Source organism: Ovis aries, chromosome 17, assembly GCF_016772045.2.
Source record: "Ovis aries strain OAR_USU_Benz2616 breed Rambouillet chromosome 17, ARS-UI_Ramb_v3.0, whole genome shotgun sequence".
Taxonomy (NCBI): Eukaryota; Metazoa; Chordata; class Mammalia; order Artiodactyla; family Bovidae; genus Ovis; species Ovis aries.
This window is the reverse complement of record NC_056070.1, coordinates 18,327,944-18,350,429: the sequence shown is the minus strand read 5'-3', so window position 1 is coordinate 18,350,429 and position 22,486 is coordinate 18,327,944. Positions and strand designations below refer to the sequence as shown.

Sequence of the window (22,486 nt, the reverse complement as noted above, 5' to 3'; positions counted from 1 at the left end):
CACTGGCAAACTCACAGATTGTGAATAGTGGAGTAAAATTCCTGCATTTTAGAAAGATGGGCTGGGACTAGTAGCTTGGAGACAAGGCCGAAGACTGTTGTAATCACAGTCTGAACTAGATGTGGATAATGATAATGGGGAAATGTGGGTGGATTTCAAGATATTTGGAAGGTGGATGTGTCAGTTTCCTGGGCTACCATAACAAATCACTACAAACTTGGGGAATGAAACAGCAGAAATCCATTCTTTCGCAGCCAGAAGTCTGAAAGCAGGTGTCCGTCGCAGGGCTGGCCATCCTTGTTCCTCCCTCTGGTAACTCTCTCCATCCTCACTGGCCTTCTCCCCGTGCCTGATCTCATGTCTCCCCTTCATCCTCCTCTCCTTTCTCACATAAGGAGCCCGGTCATTGGATTTAGGGCCCGTCTAAAATCCAGGATGCTCTTATCTCGAGACAGTTTCAATCATACCTGCAAAGAGCCTGTTTCCAAATAAAGTCACATTCAAAGCACCGGGAGTCTAGGACATGGATATATGTTTTGGGGAGAGGGGGACACAATTTGACCCAACGTAGAATAATTAATGGAACCCTACTGATTGGCTGGATGGGGGTGAGGGGTTTGGAGGGGAAGGGGAAACCAGGGGTGACATTCATGAACAACTGGGTGGTGGATGGTGCCGTTTACTAAGTAACAGTGGAGGAGAAACAGGTTTAGAGGAAGAAAGTGACATCTTTATTTTGAGGTGCTTGTGGAAACCCAAGTGGGGTCAGGTAGCAGTTGGTCATGTAAATTGTGAGTCCAGTGGATGGAGAGGAGGGCTGGGCATACAGTTTCGGGTGATAACTGAAACTATGGACATGGGTAGGATTGCCAAGGGAGAATCTGTAGAATAAGAAGAACCCTGATCAGAATTCAGACGCACAAGAGTTTTGGGGAGGGACAAGAAGAGTAGCAGTCAGGGAAGGAGTAGAAAACATTAAGAGAGGAAAGCCTCGGAAAAGGCCAGGGAAGAAAAGGACGACGGCAGGAGTGAGCTGTTTCTAAGGAGTTTAGGGGAAACCAGAATGAAAGAGGTGAAACAGTGCAAAGAGCAGAAAGAAACACTGCAAAGAGTTTGGCTGTAGGAGCAGGTGAGACTGGCAGGTGATAGGAGATGCAGACAGAAGATTTTTTTCCATTTAATTTTTACTCAAGATGGGGTAGACTTGTGCCTGCTAGCAAGAAAATTCTGTAGGCCGGAGTGTTGAATGTAAAGGCCAAGTCAAAGTCATTGAGGAGGCAGGACGTAGATGAGACATTATCCGCAGATAAGAAGGAATTATTTGGCTGTCCAGTGGTTAGGACACTTCCACTGTAGGGGGCCTGGGTTTGATCCCTGGTTTGGGACCCAAGATCCACAGGCCCTGAGGCATGGTCAAAAAAAACAGGGAAGCAAACAAATAAAAAAAGGAAAGCATCTCTTCTGCTTAGTGGAGAAAGAGGGGAAAGGATGCCTGTAGAAGGAGGTAAGTTTGCTGATCTGATGGCAGGTGGCTATGTTTTTTCATTTATTCATTCAACAAATATTTTTGAATGCCTGGCACATGCCAGGCACTGTTCTAGATGCTAGTATTACAAAGAGAACAAAACAAAGTCTCCGTCTCCATAGAACTTACATGTCAGGCAAGTGGATAGAAAAATACATACGTATGTATTTTTCAAAGCCCCAGTAGTTGGTCAACGCTATGAGAAAACGTAAAGAAGCTTAGGGAGGGAGACTTGAAAGGGTATCTGTTTAAATAAGGTGTCTAGGATCAGCCTCTTTGAGGTGGGAAATGAAAAGGCAAGGCATTAAAGATCTACAAGGGTTATTCCAGGCAGAGGAAACAACAGATATACAGGCTCCGAGGCAGGAGTATATTCGGCAGCATCAAAGAGTAATAGTAAGGAAGCTCTCTGAAACTAACATTGTAAATCAGTTATACTTCAATTAAAAAGAAAAAAAGGTAAGGAGGCCAGTACAGCTGCAGCGGAGGAAGGCACGAGAGAGGTATGAGAATGGTAGGCAAGGTTCTGGTCACAGAGGTCTAGCAGGCTCTGGTGGGGATTTTAGACCTTTAGTCTGAACATGATGAGGACCCTTGGAAGGTTTTGAATAGAGAAGTGACCTGAGATAATCTGTGAACAAATAATGGGGCTGCCTGTGCAGAATAGATGGTAGAGAGCAAGAGTGAAAGTAGGGAGTTCAGTTAGGAAGTTACTACACCGTCAGATGAGCGATGATGGTGGCTTGCACCTGCACGGTAGTTGTGAAAGGGTAAAAAATTAGTCCAGCTGGGAATCTATTCTGAAAGCGATGCCCACAGGTGTTACTGAGAGACTGAGGATGGAATGTGAAATATAGGAACTTAAGAGCCTCAGACACCTCAGATAGAACACTGGCTAACATAGAATTGATTCCTTCAAAGAAACCCCAGCCCAGGTGTATGAAGAACGTTTGGATGAGATAAGCACATTACGCAGGGAGAAGGGGAGGAAATGTACTGGATATATTTGCTAGATGCCTATACTGTGTGATTTTTGTGTGTCAACTTGTTGAATCCTCCCCATCACCTATGGTAATGTTATTATTCTCGATTTTAGAGATAAAAATTATAATTTAGGTTAGATTTAACAGTTTATTTAAGTCATCTTATTTGTGAATTTTAATTTGATTAACAACTAAGCTCTTGTCACTAACTTAGAAAATAACACTTTTATAGCACTTAGTATTAAATCAAATTAAAATATTTAATCTATTTTGAGGCAAAGTGGTACTTAAGAAAAGTCAGTTTTAATTAGATGATAATTCAAAGGTATGTATCATTTGGGGAGCAGTTCCGAAAGACTGTTTAGGTTTTCAGGGCTCTCAGAAGCGAATGGCGCTAGTTATTTCACATTTCTAATCTCACTTTCTGAAGAATCATCCCTAGTACAATTTTTGCACTTATTAGGTCATATGCCTTTTCTTTCTTTTTTTTTTTTTTTTGATGCACAAAGATAGATCCAGAGCTAGAGACCATTTCTCCTAAGAATTTGGGCAAGAGCTAGGAGAGGGCAAGAAGTTCATGCACACGTGCATGTTGCGATGGCAACTCTTCAGCTCTGGTGAATGAAAACTTAAGGGCGGGAACATACCGTGGAGAAAGCTGGAGCAGGGGAACCCAGGGAAGCCTACCTATAGTCCCAAGATTCCTTAGCATCTGGACACGGGAACCATGCAGAGTAAGTCTGTTTCTATCTGGACAGGATTCTTACAAGCAGCTGGGGCAGGGCTACTTTGTTTCTTTATATTGCTCTCCCTTAATGTTTATACTCTTTTTAACCTGGAGGAATTTAACCCTGGACATGTGGGATACAATGGAAAGGGCAAGGGCGATTCAGAGACTAAGATGGCACCTTAGCGGAGGTTTGGGAGAGGAATGTGGACCTCAGAATGCCTGCGCTGCCCCAAATGGGCAACCTCAAGTAGGTCATTTTCTCTGAGCCTTAGGATCCTCATTTGTTAAATAGGGATAAATGAGAGTAAAAATAGGAACTACCTCATAGGTTCCTATGAGACTAAAATGAGTCAGTCTATGAAGTACTTAGCCAAAGGGCTCCACACGAGTTTGTTACTATTAATAAGTTTCACTATCAGTGTGACTCTAGACAGACAGCTTAAACTTTTTTGCCTTTTATTTCCTCAGCTGTACAATGATCGATAGAACTAAGTGATACTGCAGATTTCTTTACAACTTTATAGTTATGACGTTTGTTATGTATGTTGTTTCTTAGGGTGATAGGAAAGAAGTAAGAAATCTTCCCATGGTAGCCACCAGGTGGCGGTAGTGAGTTTCACGGACGTCCCACTTTGGGGGGGGAACTTCCTATTTTTTTCAGTAAACAAACAAACAAAAGTTTAATCACTCATAATCTCTATTCCCAAGGAAATACCAATAAAATTTTGATGTATAATCTTCCATCCAGGTTATTTCTTCACATATACATGTAAATTATTATTTTTCAATTTTATGAGAAATGGGGTAACATATTTTGTTTTGTAATCAGTTTTTTTTTAACACAAAATTATATGGTGAACATTTTCCATAGCAATTGATGTAGTTCTACATCATCATTCTTAAAAGTTCCATGGTATTCCACAGGTATTTGTTTAAACCATAATTTGTTTGAACTATCCTCTACTTAGCAAACACTGATTGGAAAAATTTCCAGAAGTGAAATGCCTGGGCTGTACACCCCTTTTCTCTGTTTTTTTTGTTTTTGCATCTGGTAGAGCAAGGTCCTTTATTAGTGCCTTCCTTCAGAATTTAATTGACTATCTAAAGCCTTTATTCTTCTTGATGAAATTTTAAATCTTTTAATCAAATTCTGACCCTCTGTCTCCCCTAAAAATTTCACTGGGATTTTGATTGATACTGTGTTAAATTTACAGATTAACTTGGGGGTGGTGGTGGAATCTGCATTATTCCGATATTTTGTCTTTCCACCCAGCAGTATGGTGTACTTCTCTAGTCACTCAATTCGGTCAGAAAAATTTCAGGGTTCTTTCGTTTTCATTTAGTTTACTTCAGGATATTTTTGTTGTTGCTGCTGTTAATAAACACTATCTGTAAAAATATTTTTCTAATGGCTTGTGCTGGTATGCAGAAACACTGTTAATTTCAGGGCTATTGATTCTGTAGTTGGCCATGTTACTAAACTCACTTAGTGGGTCTAATGCCCTTATCTATCCTTTCACTCACTCTGTAAATACTCACTGAGTGCTCACAGTGTGCAGCGCACTATTCTGGGTCTTGGAAGTAAGCAGTTAAAAAAAAAAAAACCCTGTTCTCAAGATCTTTACATTCTACTGGGAGAAAATACTAAACAAATAAATATATGCCAGGTGGTGCTAAGTGCTAAGAAGGTGGGAAAGCATAGTGAGAGGAGGGAAACTGACCATAAAAAAACACTATTTTGGATAATGTGTTTAAATACGCCCCCTCTGATAAGTTGAACTTTGAGGAGAGACCTAAAATGATGTTGTTTTTCTTGGGTTTTCCCAGTAGATATTTATGTCATCATATGCCCCCCGCACCCCACCCCACAGCAGGGTCTCCGTGCTCCTGGAAGGCTGTCTGTCCGGTGGCAGTGACACCAAAGATCTAGCCTGTGAAGGAGGCTTCTAGGGTTTTCAGTGGCAGTGCTTCAACACTGTCAGTGTTCAAAGATTTAAATAATGGCTCCGGAAGTCTTTCCAGCCGCAACCCCAAGCGGATTTTAGAGGTTCACAGAGTTCAGTGTGCTGCTGGCCAGTTTACTCTTCCCTTCCCCTCCCAAATCACGGGATCTACCTGCTTCACCAATTTAAGCTGCCTGAGGGGACAGCCCCAAGAGACCATTATTGCAGGCTACGAGCTGTTTGAAAGAACAATCCCAACTGGCTATAAATTCCTCTTTTAAAAAATTAGAAATAATTCCATCATAACTCACTGCCTCTTTTAACAGGTCAAGCCCGTCACATGGAGCTTTGAAGTAACACTTCTGTGTATTTGTCGGCTGTGCGGGGCCTTGGCTGCTGCGTGGGCTCTCCTCTAGCTGTGAGCAGTGGCTGCTTGCCAGCTGTGCTGTGAGGCCTCTCGCTGCGGTGGCTTCTCTCGTGCAGCACAGGCCCTGGGGTCTGCAGGCTCCAGCAGCTGAGGCCCCCGGGCTCTAGGAGACAGGCTCAGTGGTTGTGGCACTCAGGCTTAATTGCTCCAAAGCATGCGAGATCTTCCCGGATGAGGGATCAAACCCCTGTCTCCTGCCTTGGCGGATTCTTTATCACTCAGCCACCAGGAAAGCCCTTAACCTCATAACGCTTTGTTTAAATCTAGCCTAACTTCCCACTTCCCTTAACCTGTTTTGATTCTTTCATTGTGCTGTTATCCTTAACAACTTTTCTAAACATTCCCTTTACTCTAACCCCAAACCTAGTCATCTCCTGTAATACTGTTTCCTTGCAATACTCTCAAGTTGTAGCTGTTTTGTTCTGCTTTAAATCCTTCAGGTCCTGCTTGCTCCCAATTCCAAACATTTCCCCTTCCTTCGAAAATCCTAATTCCTTTGAGGTGCATGCCGTTACACGACAGCCTGAATCAGCCCAGGTTGCGTCTGTGTGCTCAGTCACTTTAGACATCTCCAACTCTCTGCAACCCCATGGACTGCAGCCCGCCAGGCTCCTCTGTTTACAGGATTCTCCAGGGAAGAATATTGGAGTAGGTTGCCATGCCCTTCGCCAGGGGATTTTCCTGCCCAGGGATCGATCCCATTTCTCTTAGGTCTCCTGCATTGGCAGGTGGGTTATTTACCACTAGCAATACCTGGGAAGCCTGCTAAAACAAAAATGTAAACATTCTCAATAGAACGTAAGCAACACACAGAGGCTCAAAACAGAAGAATCAAAATGTCCAGGATACAATCTAAAATTACTAAGCGTACAAAGAACCAGGAGAATCTCAACTCACATGGGAAAAAGAGATGTCAGTGCTGAGAACACAGATAGTGGACTTACCTGACGAAGGCTCTGAAGCAGCCATTTGTTGGAAGACAGCTCCCCATTGATCTCTTGTATTTCTGCATGTCATTTGGGCAAGGGCATTAACAGCTTTTTCCTGATTTTTTCAGAGATGTTTGTGTAGCAAACATCCTTAAAAGACAGAGATAATGTCTTCCTCTGGGCCCAAGGGGAGATTTGTTTGCTGTCTAGAATAAAAAAGATGAGCTTCTCTCCATTACTCAGTTGGATAGGTTTGCGAGTCCTTTATTAAAAACTGGAGTTTTCCCGTAAAGTTCCTCTCCTATCAGGAAACTCACTGCATACACAGGTATCACCTGGTCCTCCTGACATTCTTGGTAGGAACTGGGACTCAGGAAATTGTCGGAAATCCTGATATTCTACTTCTCACTGCTGCAGTGAGTGATAAATTGTCCTTTGTCTCTGATTCAGGAGACTCACACCTTCACCACTATGCATTAAACTGCAACAGCCTAACTTGTTAACTTCTAAGTAAAGTAAAATGCCAGACCTTTCAAAATTCCGAATTCTGTTATAAAAATTCTCTTAACAAGCAATAAAAAAAGCACTTTTGAAACCAATGGAAAAATAAAAAGTATCAGCAAGAAACAGAAAATATAAAGAAACAAATGCTTAGTTTAAAATTGAAAAGTGTAATAGCCAAAATTAATTATAAAAATTCACCGCATGGTCTCAGTAGCAGAGGAGATGACAGAGGAAAGTGTCAGTGAAATTGAAAACATCAATACAGATTATCCAGCCTGAACAACGGGGGAGTGGGTGGGGGTGGGGAATTGAATAAACAATGAATAAATAGAATCTCAGGGACCTGTGGGATAATAGCAAAAGGTGTTGAAAATTTTTGAATACATAATGAATGAAAAGTCTCAAGTTTGGCAAAGGATATAAACCTATTGATTCAAGAAGCTCAACAAAGCCCAAACATAATGAACATAAATCTGTTGTGTCCAGATACATCTTCATCAAAATGCTGAAAAAGACAAAAAAAAAAAATCTTGAAAGCAGCCAGAGAAATGCAACATATTACTCCAGGGTAACATCAGTTTGAATTACTATAGGTTTCTCATCAGGAACCATGCAGTCCAGAAGGAAGTAGCACATTTTTAGAGCGCTGCAGTAGAAGAATGGTCAACACATGATAGTATATGCAGTAAAAATATGTTTCAGAGACTAAGGTGAGATAAAGGCCTTCTCAGATGAAGGAAAACTGAAAGAACTCGTTGCCAGTTGGTCTGTTCTGAGAGAATTGCTAAAAGAAGTTCTTCAGACAGAAGAGAAATGATACTAGGAGAAAACCTGGAACATCAGGAATGAAGAAAGAGCGCAGGAAATGGTAAATATTTGTATAAATATGGTAGATTATTCTTGAGTTCATAAAACTTATTTGATGTTAAAAGCAAAAAATTACACCTTTGTCTGAAGGGCTTTTTTGACATACGTGCTAAGTCGCTTCAATTGTGTCTGACTCTGCTACCCTATGGACCATACATAGCCCACCAGGCTCCTCTGTCCATGGTATTCTTTAGGCACGAATACTAGAGTCGGTTGCCATGCCTTCCTCCAGGGGATCTTCCTGACCCTGGGATTGAGCTTGTGTCTCTTCAGTCTCCTGCATCGGCAGATGGCTTCTTTACTACTAGTGCTACCTGGGACATATGTAGATGTAATTGATGACAACTAGAACATAAAGGGGAGAAGATAAATGGGCCTATGTGGTGGTCAGGGTTCTATATTTCACTTGAAAAGAAAAAAAAAAAAAACACATTGATTCTATACAAATTTTAAAAGTTTTAATATTTGCCTTCCTTGAACTTCGTTTTTGCTTCAAGGGCTTTGCAGTTGTTTTTTCCTATGTCTGAAAAACCATTTCCTTATATATACCGTCAGCCCTCCCTATCTGAGGGCTCTGCATTGGTGGAGTCAACCAACCTCAGATTGAAAGTCTTTGGAAAAAAATTTTCGGAAAGTTCCAAAGAGCAAAACTTGAATTTGCCACGTGCTAACAACTACTTACATAGCGTTAGCATTCTATTAGAAATTACATGTAATCTGGAGATGATTTAAAGTGTATGGGAGAATGTATGTATTAGGTTAAATACAAGTACAACTCTATTTTATACATGGGCACTGAGCATTTACGGATTTTGGTATCCTCAGGGGATCCTGGAAACAGTTCCCTGAAATTGAGAGTGTTTTTTATGTGGCATATAGGTAGATTTTTTTTTTAATTTCAGTTTCTATCTTTGGTAATTTTAATTGTTGTTGTTGAGTCACTAAATTGTGTCCGACTCGTTGCAACCCCACGGACTGTAGCATGCCAGGCTTCTCTGTCCTCTACTATCCCCCAGAGTTTGCTCAGATTCACTTCCAATGAGTCAGTGATGCTGTCTAAACCATCTCATCCTCTGTTGCCCCCTTCTCCTTTTGCCTTCAGTCTTTCCCAGTATCAGGGTCTTTTCCAGTGAATCGGCTCTTTGAATCAGGTAGCTAAGGTACTAGAGCTTCAGCTTTAGCAACAGTTCTTCCAGTGAATATGCAGGGTTGATTTCCTTTAGGATTTATTGGTTTAATTTCCTTGCAGTCCAAGGGATGCTCAAGAGTCTTCTCCAACACCACAGTTTAAAAGCATCAATTCTTTGGTGCTCAGCCTTCTTTATGGTCCAGCTCTCTTCCATACATGACTGCTGGAAAAACCATAGCTTTGACTATATGGACTTTTGTAGCAAAGTGATATCTCTACTTTTGAATACATTGTCTAGATTTGTTATAACTTTCTTTCCAAGGAGCAAGTGTCTTTTAATTTCATGGTTGCAGTTACTCACTGTCCACAGTGATTTTGGGGCCAAGAAATGAAATCTGTCACTGCTTCCAATTTTTCTTCTTCTATTTGCCATGAAGTGATGGGACCGGATGCCATGTTCTTAGTTTTTTGAATGTTGAGTTTCAAGCCAGCTTTTTCACTCTCCTCTTTCACCTTCATCAAGAGGCTCTTTAGTTCCTCTTCACTTTCTGACATGAGTGTTATCATCTGCGTATCTGAAGTTGTTGGTATTTTCCCAGCAATCTTGATTGCAGCTTGTAATTCTCATTCAGCCTGGCATTTTGCATGATGTAGTCTGCATAGATGTTAAATAAGCACGGTGACAATATACAGCCTTGTCATACTCTTTTCCTAATTTTGAACCAGTCAGTTGTTCCATGTCTTGTTCTGTTGCTTCTTGACCCATAATACAACTTTCTCAGAAGATGGGTAAAGTGGTCTGGTATTCCCAAGTCTTTAAGAATTTTCCACAGTTTGTTGGAATCCACATAGTCAAAGGCTTTAGTATAGTCAATGAAGCAGAAATAGTTGTTTTTCTGAAACTCCCTTGCTTTTCCATGATCCAGTTAATGTTGGCAATTTGATCTCTGGTTCCTCTGCCTTTTCTAAACTTAGCTTGTACGTCTGGAAGGTTTTGGTTCACATACTGCTGAAACCAGCTGAGCATAACCTTGCTAGCATATGAAATGAGTGCAGTTGTACAGTAGGTTGAACATTCTCTGGTATTGCCTTTCTTTGGGATTGGAATGAAAGCAATTTTAATACATATATATTTATTTTGATTCTTGATGTATTTAAATTTATTTCTACATCCTTTATGTTTACCTTACTTTTTCTGAGCTGGGGTGTTTTTTTTTTTGCCCTTTTTTGGGGGGATTTTTTTAAAAAAATTAACTTTTGTTCAGAGTTTTAAAATTCCATTTTTCTCTCTTTATTTAGAATTGGTACACTCTATGTTTGTTCTTTTTAGATGTTTTCTTGTACCTCTAATTTAACAAAATGTAAACAGTATATTAACCCTTCTTCTAAACAAAACAATGATCTTAGAATCATTTTAACTCCATTTACTACTCTTCCTCCCAACACCTACATGCTATTATTTTTTATTCAGGATACTAGTTCTGTCCATTTTTTAAACCTCACAGATTACACGTTTTTTAGACAGTGTTTAGCCTGGTATGCTGCAGTCCATGGGGTCGCAAAGAGCTGGACACGCTGAGCAACTGAACTGAACTAGATTGACAAGTTTGTTTACCTTTGATTCACTCTCAGTTCTGTCTTGCATCACAGACTATTCTAGGATAATTCCCTTGTAAATTTTTTTTAAAGTTCTCACTTTATGCCAGGCTTTGTTCTAATTGCTATTTTTTACTAACTCATTAAATTCTCATAGCAGGTCCCTGAGGTATATACTGCTACTGTCAACATTTTACAAATGAGAAAACTGAAGCACAGAGATTCTAACTCACTCGCCTGATGCCCCACAGCTAGCAATGGCTGAGCAGGGGCTCACACCGGTCAGCCTCCACAGTGAATACTCCTAACCTCTTTCAAACACTGATTCCCGTGTATCACTTAGGAGTTCCTTTAATGTGGGTCTCTGAGGTAAACTCTCATTTCTCATTTATCTTAAATATTTCCTTTTTACTCTTGTTCTTGAACAATAGCTTGGGTAAGTATACAATTCTGGCTGACCTATTTTCCTTCAGCACTTGAGAGCTATTATTCCATTAATTTTTGGCTTCCATCGATGCCGAGAAATCCACTGTCATTTTAATTGTTCTTCTGCTTTTAAAGTCTTAAGAGCTCTTCATCCGTTTACTCTGTGTCATTATGCATTTCTTTTTATTTATCCTGCTTTGGTTATGTTGTGACTCTTAAAACAGCAAGTACCTGTTTTCATCCTTTCTGCAAAAAAAAAAGGTATATATTTATTAAATATCGTATATTATAATATTTGATATTACATGATATTTTATATAAATATTCGATTAATTTAATAAATATTACATATTTACTATTAAAATTTTAATCTCATTAGGACACTAGTAACCAGTGAAGATAGAGGGTAGGGGTTGACTGACAGGAGGCCTGAGGGAACTTTCTGGGGTGAATATGTTCTGTTTTGCGTTATAGCTGTATATGTGTGTGTGTATGTGTAGGTCTGTGTGTGTGTCTGTGTTAGTCACTCAGTTGTTTCTGACTCTTTGCGACCCCATGGACTATAGCCCTCCAGGCAAGAATACTGGAGTGGGTTGCCATTTCCTCCTCCGAGTTATAACCATATATGCACTTATAAAAACTCACTGAGCGATGCATTTAAGATGTGCATTTTACTATATGTAAAATTTACCTAGGGGGGGAAAAAAGAACTATAGAACAATATTGAACGCTAGTAAATGGAAACACTGAAATTTTTAGGGGTGAGGTCTGCGACTTACTCTAAAATGCACCAGAAACAAACAAACAAAAATGCACTGATGGATGGGGAAAAGAGTGAACGTGTGCGTGCACGCTCAGTCGTGTCTGACTCTTTGCCGCCGCATGGACTGTAGCCCACCAGGCTCCTCTGTCCTTGGAATTTTCCAGGCAAGAATACTGGAGCGGGTTGCCATTTCCTATTCCAGGGGATCTTCCTGACCTGGGGATCAAACTGGTGTCTCTTGCATCTCTTGCATTGGCAGGCAGATTCTTTAAATGATATAGCAAATGTAACAAAATATTAATTAGAATTTAGGTGGTATATACGAGTGTTCACTCCACGATTCTTTTAACTTTTCTGTGTATTTGAAAAGTTTTGTAAAATGTTAGGGAAGACCACTTTATTCTACTCTATTCTTCTGAGACTACTGCTAGTTATACGACTGACCCTCTCATCCCAGCCTCCACCTCTTAATTATCTCTTTCATATTTTGAGTTATTTTCATATTTTATTATATTTTAGTTAAGTTTCATATTTTAGTTATTTTTAGTTGGGCAAGAATCCCTTAGAAGAAATTGAGTAGCCATCATAGTCAACAATAGAGTCCAAAATGCAGTACTTGGATGCAATCTCAAAAATGACAGAATGATCTCTGTTCATTTACAAGGCAAACCATTCAATATTACAGTAATCCAAGTCTATGCCCCGACCAGTAATGCTGAGGAAGCTGAAGTTAAACGGTTCTATTAAGACCTACAAGACCTTCTAGAACTAACACCTCCAAAATTTGTCCTTTTCATTATAGATGACTGGAATGCTCAAGCACCTGGAGTAACAGGCAAATTTGGCTTTGGAGTACAGAAGCAGGGCAAAGGCTAGTAGAGTTTTGCCGAAAGAATGCAGTGGTTGTAGCAAATACCCTCTTCCAACAACACAACAGAAGACTCTATACATGGATATCACCAGATGGTCAATACCGAAATCAGATTATGTCCTTTAAAAAAAAATAGCAGGCAGATAATTGCTTTACAATGTTGTGTTGGTTGCAGCAGTACAGCAGCGTGAAGATCCCTCACTTTTTTAAACATTTGGAACATAGATATTCTATACTTTATCAGTTCTACTACTATGGCCTTTGGCGTTATATGTCTATTGAATATTATTTCTGCATATACTCACTCATAAAAGGTTGGCTTCTTGGTGCCTGTAGTTCTTTGTAAGCTCTTTTTTTTTTTTCGGCCATGCCACTTGGCTTTAGGATCTTAGTTCCTCGACCAGGGATAGAACCTGGGGACTTGGCAGTGAAAGAGTGGAGTCTTAAACCACTGGACTGCCAGAAAACTCCCTTCACCTCATTTCTTGACCTTAGTTTTGGGAATCCTCTTAACCTAAACTGGGGATGTTTACTTTCAGAAAGTTTTACTTCTTTTTCTGCTCATAGCCAGGGAGCAATACAGACTTGAAATGAATTCAGCTCCCTTAGGGAATCTTGTTTCAGTAGGGACTCTCATGCTTGGCTTTCCACCTGGCAACTGGGCCAGGGCAATGTATCAGCATAACAGCTGATATCAGCATAGGTCCTCATGTGTGGTGGTAGAAGAGATTCCTTAGGACTTTCTTAACTCTTGAGAATAATAGAGCATGTCTTAGGCAGATTATACCCATTCTATAGGAGGAGGGCCCCTCTAAGAACCTTACCAGCCATGCTTCTAAAAGAAAATATTTGACTTTATTAGTAAAGGATGTATTCAACTTCCTAATTTATCAAAGATTTTTAAATTAAAAATGGGTGTTAAATTTTAATATCAAATGCCTTTTCATCATCTGTAGAGAAGACAGATAAGATTTTTCTTCTTTAACCAGTAGTATTAAGAACTGTTTTATCTCCTAGATTCATTGCCTGTGCTAAAACTGGAACTATGCTCTTTAAATATTCTTCCCTTGCCAGTTGGTACAGTGTTAAGCTATGTCAGTAGAGAGTGCTGGAAAGAATTTTCCTCCTTAATCCTTGCTTGCTTGTTGCTTGGCACTTGGCCCACGCATAGCTTCTCCTGCACCCCTCATCTTGCAGTGCCTGCAGCTTTTCCTTTGCCTGGCTCCTGCACTCTCAATGGCTTCCTAGTGCCTGACTCCTGCAGTACAAGCGTGTCCCCCAGCACCAGGCTCCTGCAGTATGGGCAATTTCTCCAGCACTCAGCAGCTCCCCTAGATCCCCTACCTTCGTACTATTTTGGAGCAGAGCGGCTCCCACAAGACTCCTACCCGTGAACAACTTCCTCTGGCACCCCAGAGGGTACATTTTCAATGAATTCCAGAAGGCGGATTTCCAGTGTGCCTCACTGGTACAGAAGCAAAGCGAACTGCTTGTCAGTCGGAAGCCATGGCCTTGTCCCCTGTGGGCTTCCCTGGTGGCTCAGTGGTGAAGAGTCTGCTTCTAATGCAGGAGATACGGCTTTGATCCCTGGGTTAGGAAGACCCCCTGGAGAAGGAAATGGCAGCCCACTCCAGGATCTTTACCTGGGAAATCCCACAGACAGAGGAGACTGGTGGGCTACAGTCCATGCAGTCGCAAAAGAGTTGGACACAACTTAGCAACGAAACAACAACACAACAACTTGTCCTCTTGCAAGGTCTGGATCTCAGCCTGGAGTTGGGGCATGGCCCACGTGCACCATGGGGAATCTATCTTAGCCCTAGGGGCAGTAAGTAATTATTTTATCTGATATTCCCATAATATTGAGTTCTCTTTACTTTCTACTAGCGAACCTGTTGTTATCCCAGTCTCATCACAGTTATAATTCTCTATATTAAACTGCATGGTCAAATTACTGTGGTTTCTGTTTCCTGATTGGACCTTGACTAGTACTTTCAGTCATTTCTAAATTGACTGAAAATTTAAAAAAATTCTCCAAGTTTATGGTGTATCTTGGTGGAACGTTCCATATGCATTTTGAAATAAATATGTACTCTGCCATTGTTTGATGTAGAATTCTGTAAATAGTAATTTGGTCAAATTAGTTGATAAAATTGTTCGCGTCTTCCATATCATTGCTGATTTTTAAAATCAACTTATCTATCGAAAACTGCGAGGTAAACTTTGAAATCTGTTATAATTGTGGATTTGTCTATTTCTCCTTTCTGTTGTCAGTTTTTAATTCATGTAATTTGAAGCTTTGTTACTATACCTTCTTGATGAATTGACCCTTTTTTTATTATGAAACATCCCTCTTTATCCCTGGTCTTGAGGATAGGCCAAATTCTTTTTTCTAAAGTCTACTTTGTCTGACAATAATATAGGTATTCCAGCTTTGTTGTATTTGCACATCTTTTACCATTTTACTTTGAACTTAAGCTGTGTCTTTATGTTGATGATGACTTTTTTGTAAGAAGTACATCATATTTTGTAAACAATACATAATTGGACCTTGCTTTTTTATTTGGAGAGGTTTGTCTTTTTAATTGCGTGGTTTAGACCACTTACAATGAATTTAATTATTGATATAGTTGATATTTGTTTTCTATTTGTCCAATCTACATTTAAAATTTTTTTCTCTTTCTTGGCTTCCTTTTTGAGTCATATGTAGAATATTCCATTTAATTACTCTATTGACTGCCTTAGCTACTCTTCTTTCATCATTTCTGTTGTTGCTCTAAGTTTAACAACATGCATCTTTAACTCATTCATAGTCTACTTTTATTAATCATGCTATAATACATAGTATAATATATCTATATGTTTACTTCTGTTTTTCCCTCTCATTCTTTGTGATATTATGGGCATATATTTTCTTTCTATATGTTATAATCCCCATAGTATACTGCTATTATTTTTGCTTTAAACAGTCAACTCTGAAAGAAATTTTAAAATGAGGAAGGAGTCTTTTAAAATTTATCCAGATTACCATTTCTGGTGCTTTTCATCCCCTTGTGTAGTTCTGCATTTCCACCTGATATCATTTGCCTTTGATCTCAAGAACTTCCTTTAATATTTTACATAGCATAGGTCTGTTGTGACACATTCTCTTGGCTTTTATTTGAAAATGTCCTTATTTTGCCTTTGAAAGAAAAGTTTGCTCCATAAACAGATTCTAGATTGACTTTTTTTTCTTTCAGCACTTTAGAGATACTGTCTTGTTTTTTCTGTTTCTGATATATAGTAAGTGACAATTCTTTGTTCTTCTTATTTTTTTTTTTTTCTGGCTGCTTTTAAGAGTTTCTCTTCTCACTGGTTTTCAGCAGTTGATCATAAAGTGCTTTGATGTTTTCTTTTTGTTTATCTTACTTGGGGTTCATGGAGCTTCTAAGATCTATGATAGTATAGTTTTCATCAAATTTGGAAATATTTGTTGCATTGTTTTTTCAAATACTGCCCTCACTCAGGGGTACTCCAATTATCTGTATATTGAAGTGAAAGTGAAAGTTGCTCAGTCATGTCCAAATCTTAGGGACCCCAGAATATTGAAGTGGGTAGCCTTTCCCTTCTGCAGGGGATCTTCCCAACCCAGAGATCAAACCCAGGTCTCCCGCATCGTGGGCATATTCTTTACCAGCTGAGCCACAAGGGAAGCCCAAGAGTGCTGGAGTGGGTAGCCTATCCCTTTTCCAGTGGATCTTCCCAACACAGGAATCAAACTAGGGTGTCCTGCATTGCAGGCGGATTCTTTACCAATTGAGCTATCAGGGAAGCCCTGTACATTGGACCGTGTCATATTGTTCCCCATGAAACTGAAACTCTTGCCTTTGTAACTATGTGTTATAATCTTTTTTTAAAATTGTGCTATAGTTTGAATAGCTTCTATTGCTGGCTTCAAGTTCACCGATCTTCTACAGTATCTAATTTGCTGTTAAGGTTCTACAGTGATTTAAAATTTTTTTTCATATATTGCATTTTTCATCTCCAGAAGTTGGATTTCATTCTTCTACATATCTTCCATTTTATCATGTTATTTAATTGTAAATTCTTGATTATATTCATATAGCTTTTTAAATGTCTTATTGCTAATTCTGTGATCTCTGTCATCTCTGATTCTGTCAACTGATTTTTGTCTTGGTTATTGGTCAAATTTTGCTGAAGCTTCAAATATCTAGTAATTTTTTGTATACTGGTCATTGTAAATATTATTTTGCTGATTGGTGTGTGTGTGTGTGTGTGTGTGTGTGTGTAAGTGTTGAGTCTTGTTTTGGGAGGGAATTAAGTTATTTTTGGATCAGCTTGATCCTTTCAAGGCTTGTTTTTACATGTTACTAGGAGAAGGCGATGGCACCCCACTCCAGTACTCTTGCCTGGAAAATCCCACGGACCGAGGAGCCTGGTAGGCTGCAGTCCATGGGGTCGCGATGAGTTGGACATGACTGATCGACTTCATTTTCACTTTTCACTTTCATGCATTGGAGAAGGAAATGGCAACCCACTCCAGTGTTCTTGCCTGGAGAATCCCAGGGACGGGGGAGCCTGGTGGGCTGCCGTCTATGGGGTCGCATAGAGTCGGACACAACTGAAGCGGCTTAGCAGCAGAAGCAGCAGGTTACATCTAGAGTAGCTTTTAATCTAGGGCTAATGTAGCCCTACTGCTAACGTATAAGCCTTCAGGTGCCTCTACTTAATTTCTCAGTGTTCAGTGAGGTATTTACTCCAGCTGGTAACTCTGAAGTCATCTAGTCCATTGTGAGCTCTGGGAATTTTTCCATTTATAGCTCCCTGGTAATTGTTCTTTTCTTGGTAGTTGATCTTTGCTTGGCCTTGCACAGTATTACTCTACACATGCTCAGATTTAGCATGTGTAGTCACAAGCAGTCAGCCAAAGACTCAAGATTTCTGTAAATCTTCTTAAAGAAGATTCCTTTTTCTCCAGTATTCTTTCAAGCACATTCCACAAATTGCATCTTTTTTGCTAAACATGATATCCTTAGCCACATGTATAGGGCCTGCATGTTATGTGGTAGGTGCTCAACAAAATACTTTTATGAACACATGGGCTTGTATTCTTTTATGTTTAAAGTTTCCTTTATCAGAGTCTATCTCCTTTTTCATTTATTTTTCTTGACTGCACTGGGTGTTCATTGTGGTGCACAGGCTTCTCTAGTAGTGGCACGCGGGCTTAGCTGACCTGCAGCATGTAAGATCTTAGTTTCCCGATGAGGAATGGAAACCGAGTCTCCTGCACTGGAAGGTCGATTTTCAACCACCGGACTACCAGGAAGTCCCTCCTTTTCATTTCTAACATCATCTCTCCTGTGTTAAAATCTTTGCTACTTTTGTTTTGCCATATTTATTTTATTGAACATGTCAAATAACCGGCTCTTTTCTTTTATGATCTGTTCTGTATTTCTGGATTCCAATTCACTGCGGTCTACTATGATTATTTTGCCTGCTGTGCCTTTAAACTTTGTGTTTTTCTCATTTAAGATAAAAGGCAGTGTAATGTAGTGGTCAAAGGACTGTGTTTGGTTATTGACTTTATCACTTATTAGCTGAGTGAACTTCAGGAAAACAGTTAACTCTCCGAGCCTCAGATTCTTTATTGATAAAAAAGGGAGAATGTTAGTTGTTTCATACGAGTTAATTTTTATAGAACACAACAGTATCTGACACATTAAGTACTATACAAGTGATAGGTAAACCATATTTTTACTACGATTTTACTAACATTTACTAATATGATTTACTAATATTTTTCTATATTGGTTAGTATTAAAACGTTGATCTGTGATTTTCCTTTATGTACTACTTAAGCTGAATCCTTATGTTGTTTTATTGTTCTCATTGTCATTACTTTCTAAATAGTTTGTAAATCAGCAATTGTGATTTTTTTCTCCTGAACCAGAATTAGAGGTTTTCCTTTTAGCTTCCAAGTATAGTAGATAAATTTTCTTTTTTCCTTCTACTTAAAGAAAAAAGAAAAAGAAAGAATAGCTTGTTTTTACTGCTGTGGTATCAGACAGTATAACTTAAAATTGAGATTTTTCTGTGTAGTTATTTAGAAATAAATGTTTATAAATGTGGACATTAAAAAAGTACATCATCTTCAAGGTAGAGAAAATTTAATTTTAAATCTCCTAGTTACTTAGATCATCTTCAGAATTATCAGTTGCCTTTGTTATATCAAAAACAGGGAATGCTATATAATCAAACATTGTAAAGGTGAGGCGGGAGAAAGGGAATGAAATAAAGGAAACAGCAAAGACCACCATGACTGGGGCATTTTGCATATATCAAATATTTGTAAGTCTTGCTTACTCATAATTTGTGTTTATTATCGAGAAGAATGGCACTACCACAGGCACACTCACCTTTAACTTACTGTCCACTACAAGACCTTCCATCCTAGCTCCTTGTCAGCCTCCACACTGGAACTCATCTAGAATTTCTAAAGTCTTCTCCCCTGCCCCAACCACAAGCACAGTGGAGATATACAGAATAGTTAAATTTCATAAATCCTCAATGATCCTGCTTATGAAGATGTAACTTGAAGAATTCTGAAACACAGAATTCTGAAATTTACCTATAAAATGTTGATGGCAATTTGCTACTTAGATGCTAAAACTAAAGTCCTTTTGTTATTTATAATGTAGTATCTCTCATAAAATATTTGGGGTTACTATTAACCAGTGATTTGGTAATCTGGTGGGGGCCAACAAGACCAAAGCTATACTTCTCTGGGGAACTGGAATTCTGTCTTTAAGGGAGAGATGATTCCTGATGTCAAATGGGATGGACAGGAAACCAGAATTAGCAGAAAACCCCTTATATTGGCAAGTGATTCTCAATGAAAGTGGGAAAGGGACATAACACCCCTCAGGGGCATTTGGCAATGTCTAGAGTTGATTTGGGTTGTTCCAAGCAGGGGTGGGGTACTACTGGCAGGTAGTGGGTAGAAGCCAAGTATGCTACTAAATATCTTATAATGCATAGGACAGCTGCCCACAACAAGGAACTGTCTGGCTTACTGACAAATACTGCATGATATCACTTATATGTGGAATCTAACAATACAACTGACTGTATATCCAAAACAGAAACAGACTCACAGATATAGACAACAAACCTGTGGTTACCAAAAGATAGAGAGACACGTTAGGGACAAACTACTATGTTTATAAAATAAACAGTAAGGATATACTGTATAGCACAGTGAATTATAGCCATTATCTTGTAATAACCTATTATGGAGTTTCATCTGCAAAAGTACTGAATCACTATGCTATATACTTGAAACCAACATAATAAGTCAACCATACTTCAAAAATCTACAAAAAAATAATTATCTGGTGCAAAATGTCAGTAGTGCCAATAAAGGCAAGCAGGTAAACTCTCTTGTCCTCTGTACTCAGGCCTGAACTTAAACAGGGAAGTTTTCTAGGAGCTACTCCTTGGTTAAGACCAGTTAAAAAATGGCCTCTGCCACAGGGTGGTGGCATCTCTTAATAAATAAAAGTTGACCATAAGTAGTTGTATTTTGTACATAAGAGTACCCTTATTTTGTTAATATCCAGTTTCTATCTCCTATTAGAAAAATACTTTTAAATAAGCCATCTTATCCTAAATTATGTATAATATTCCAGTTGTGCCATTAAAGGATCCAAATTTAGTCTCTTCTCAGCTGTGTAGTAAAATATGAAGGACGGAAGGGTTACACGCTTATACTTGGAGGCCAAGTGGTAGTGGTGGCAAGCAGTGAAAAACTCCAAGAACAAATGAATTCTCAGAAAACAGGGCTGCATAATCCATCCACTCTTCCCAACAGTAGCATCTTCTTCAAGTCAAACCTGGAGGTTCTGGAATTATTCAATAAAAAAAGAGCAACATACACTTTACTTACACAAGGAATCTCTCAAACTACAGACTAAAAATACAAAACTCTTCGTAACAATGTCAAGGGTCTTTTCCATCTAAGTGGTGCTGAACTTTGTATAACTGGTAAAGGGTGCAAACTGACAATGCTTACACAAGAAACTTCTCACTAAACTCATTTATTCATCATTTGCTGAGTAACAATGAGCTCTCCGTCAGTAGTCAAGAGCTGACATTCTAGTTGGAAGGCACAACACATAACCATGAAACAAAGAGCAAAGACAGTATTGCTGAGACCAAAGAGCGATACCCCAAAGTGTACTAGATTTAGAATAAATCAAGAACATTCTGAGCTGAAGTAATCAGGAGTGGCTTCTCAGAGATGAGACTTTTGAACTAGGATATGAAATGTGAATAGGATCTAAATAAACAGGCAAGAAAAAGACTAAACCAAAAAAAACCAGAATACAAAAAATACAGAGCAAGGGTTTTGTGGTGTAGAGACAATGATGCTTTTTCACGATCCTTTAAAATTACCTGATTATCCAGTTTTGAAGTCTTCAAATGTTTTTTGTTATTAAATCTTCAGATGCTATCCTTTAACTGGGATAAGTAGAGTTGATTAGAGGAATATTTCCAAGGCTCTCTAATAGTCTCTGGGATGATTTATCTTTATGGAAATACAGTCACAGGTAAACGATTAGGATTTTCCAGGCCATGTTCTGGTTTCTATAACAGGAAACTGACTAATGTAATTTACTCACCTGGTACACACATTCAGCCAGGTATGTAACCTTCTTCCCCCTAGCTAACATAACTTGGTATATCAGTAACTGTATAAAGTTTTTCTACCGCAACAGAAATTATTGTCGTATTAAAGGCTTTTGAAAATTGCTGCAGCTCGGCATGCTCAGCTTTTACCACTAATTTGCTCTGACCACATTTTCATTTTATGGACTGAAAGGGCTTTTGGTTCTCTGTTGTTCCCCTCATTCTGTTTAAGGCATGCCATGTCTTCCTCGCCATAGACCTTGAATTTACAAACTATGCGCTCAAACAGAAAACACCCCCAAAACTCCAGTCTTATCAGAAAACAAAACTCCTCACAAAAAGCAGTATTTTTGCACATTTTGGAATTATTCTATGACTTAGTGTATGGTAGGTTTCCTCGGAAAACTCTCAGTGATCCGGAGAATCCTCTTTAAGTCTGGGTGATCTCGTCTATTAATATTTTCCTGAGATATATGGCTGAAGACAACTGTGTGTGCTCCGTAATATTCAACGGCTACATCATCATCACCCAGGCACGAAGACATAACCTGGGCACAGTAGGTTATATACTCTCATGAGAGAGGCCATCTAGTACCAGCTCCTGGGTTCGATGCCACCAAGCGGCCCTCCTGTGATCTTCTGGGCGGGGGCCTTGGGCACCTGAGTCCCGCGGATATCGGAACATTGCTTCGGCGCCTAATGAAATTCTCCGTGCGAAGGCGGCAGGAGGCCTCGAACTCCCGCTTGCTCACTGACAGCCCTGCTCCTGCCGAGACTCAAGCTCCGCGCGGCCGGAGCTCGCCTCTAAGGGTTTCCCACGCCCAGGCGCGGGCTTCTGGCGGCGCCTAGCGCCCCTCAGCCCCGGTCGCTGTCTCATCTCCCGCGATCCCGAGAGTCCGGAGGGAGCAGGGAACGCGGAGTCGGCCCCCCGCTGCAAGCCGAGGGGACCCGCCTCCACTTCACGTCCGGGGAGCCCAAACGAGAAGCCAAGGGCAGCGCCGAACCTCCCGGAGACCTCGCACGTCCCCGTCGGGCCCACGCCAGCGTCGAAGCGGCTCTCCCGCCCTCTCGCGAGAGAGTGCCTGGTGGTACCTCCTTCCTTTCA

The 22,486-nt window shown here is 39.8% G+C and overlaps 1 long non-coding RNA gene across 1 annotated transcript; it reads right to left on the bottom strand.

The window, feature by feature from the left end:
• Positions 1-18,313: 18,313 nt before the first annotated feature.
• LOC105602763 (uncharacterized) lies at positions 18,314-22,465 on the bottom strand. Its single transcript, XR_001021511.4, has 2 exons — positions 21,148-22,465; positions 18,314-20,594 (listed from the first exon to the last, which is right to left on the bottom strand). It is a non-coding gene; the product is annotated as an uncharacterized LOC105602763 (long non-coding RNA).
• Between the last annotated feature and the right edge of the window lie 21 nt (positions 22,466-22,486).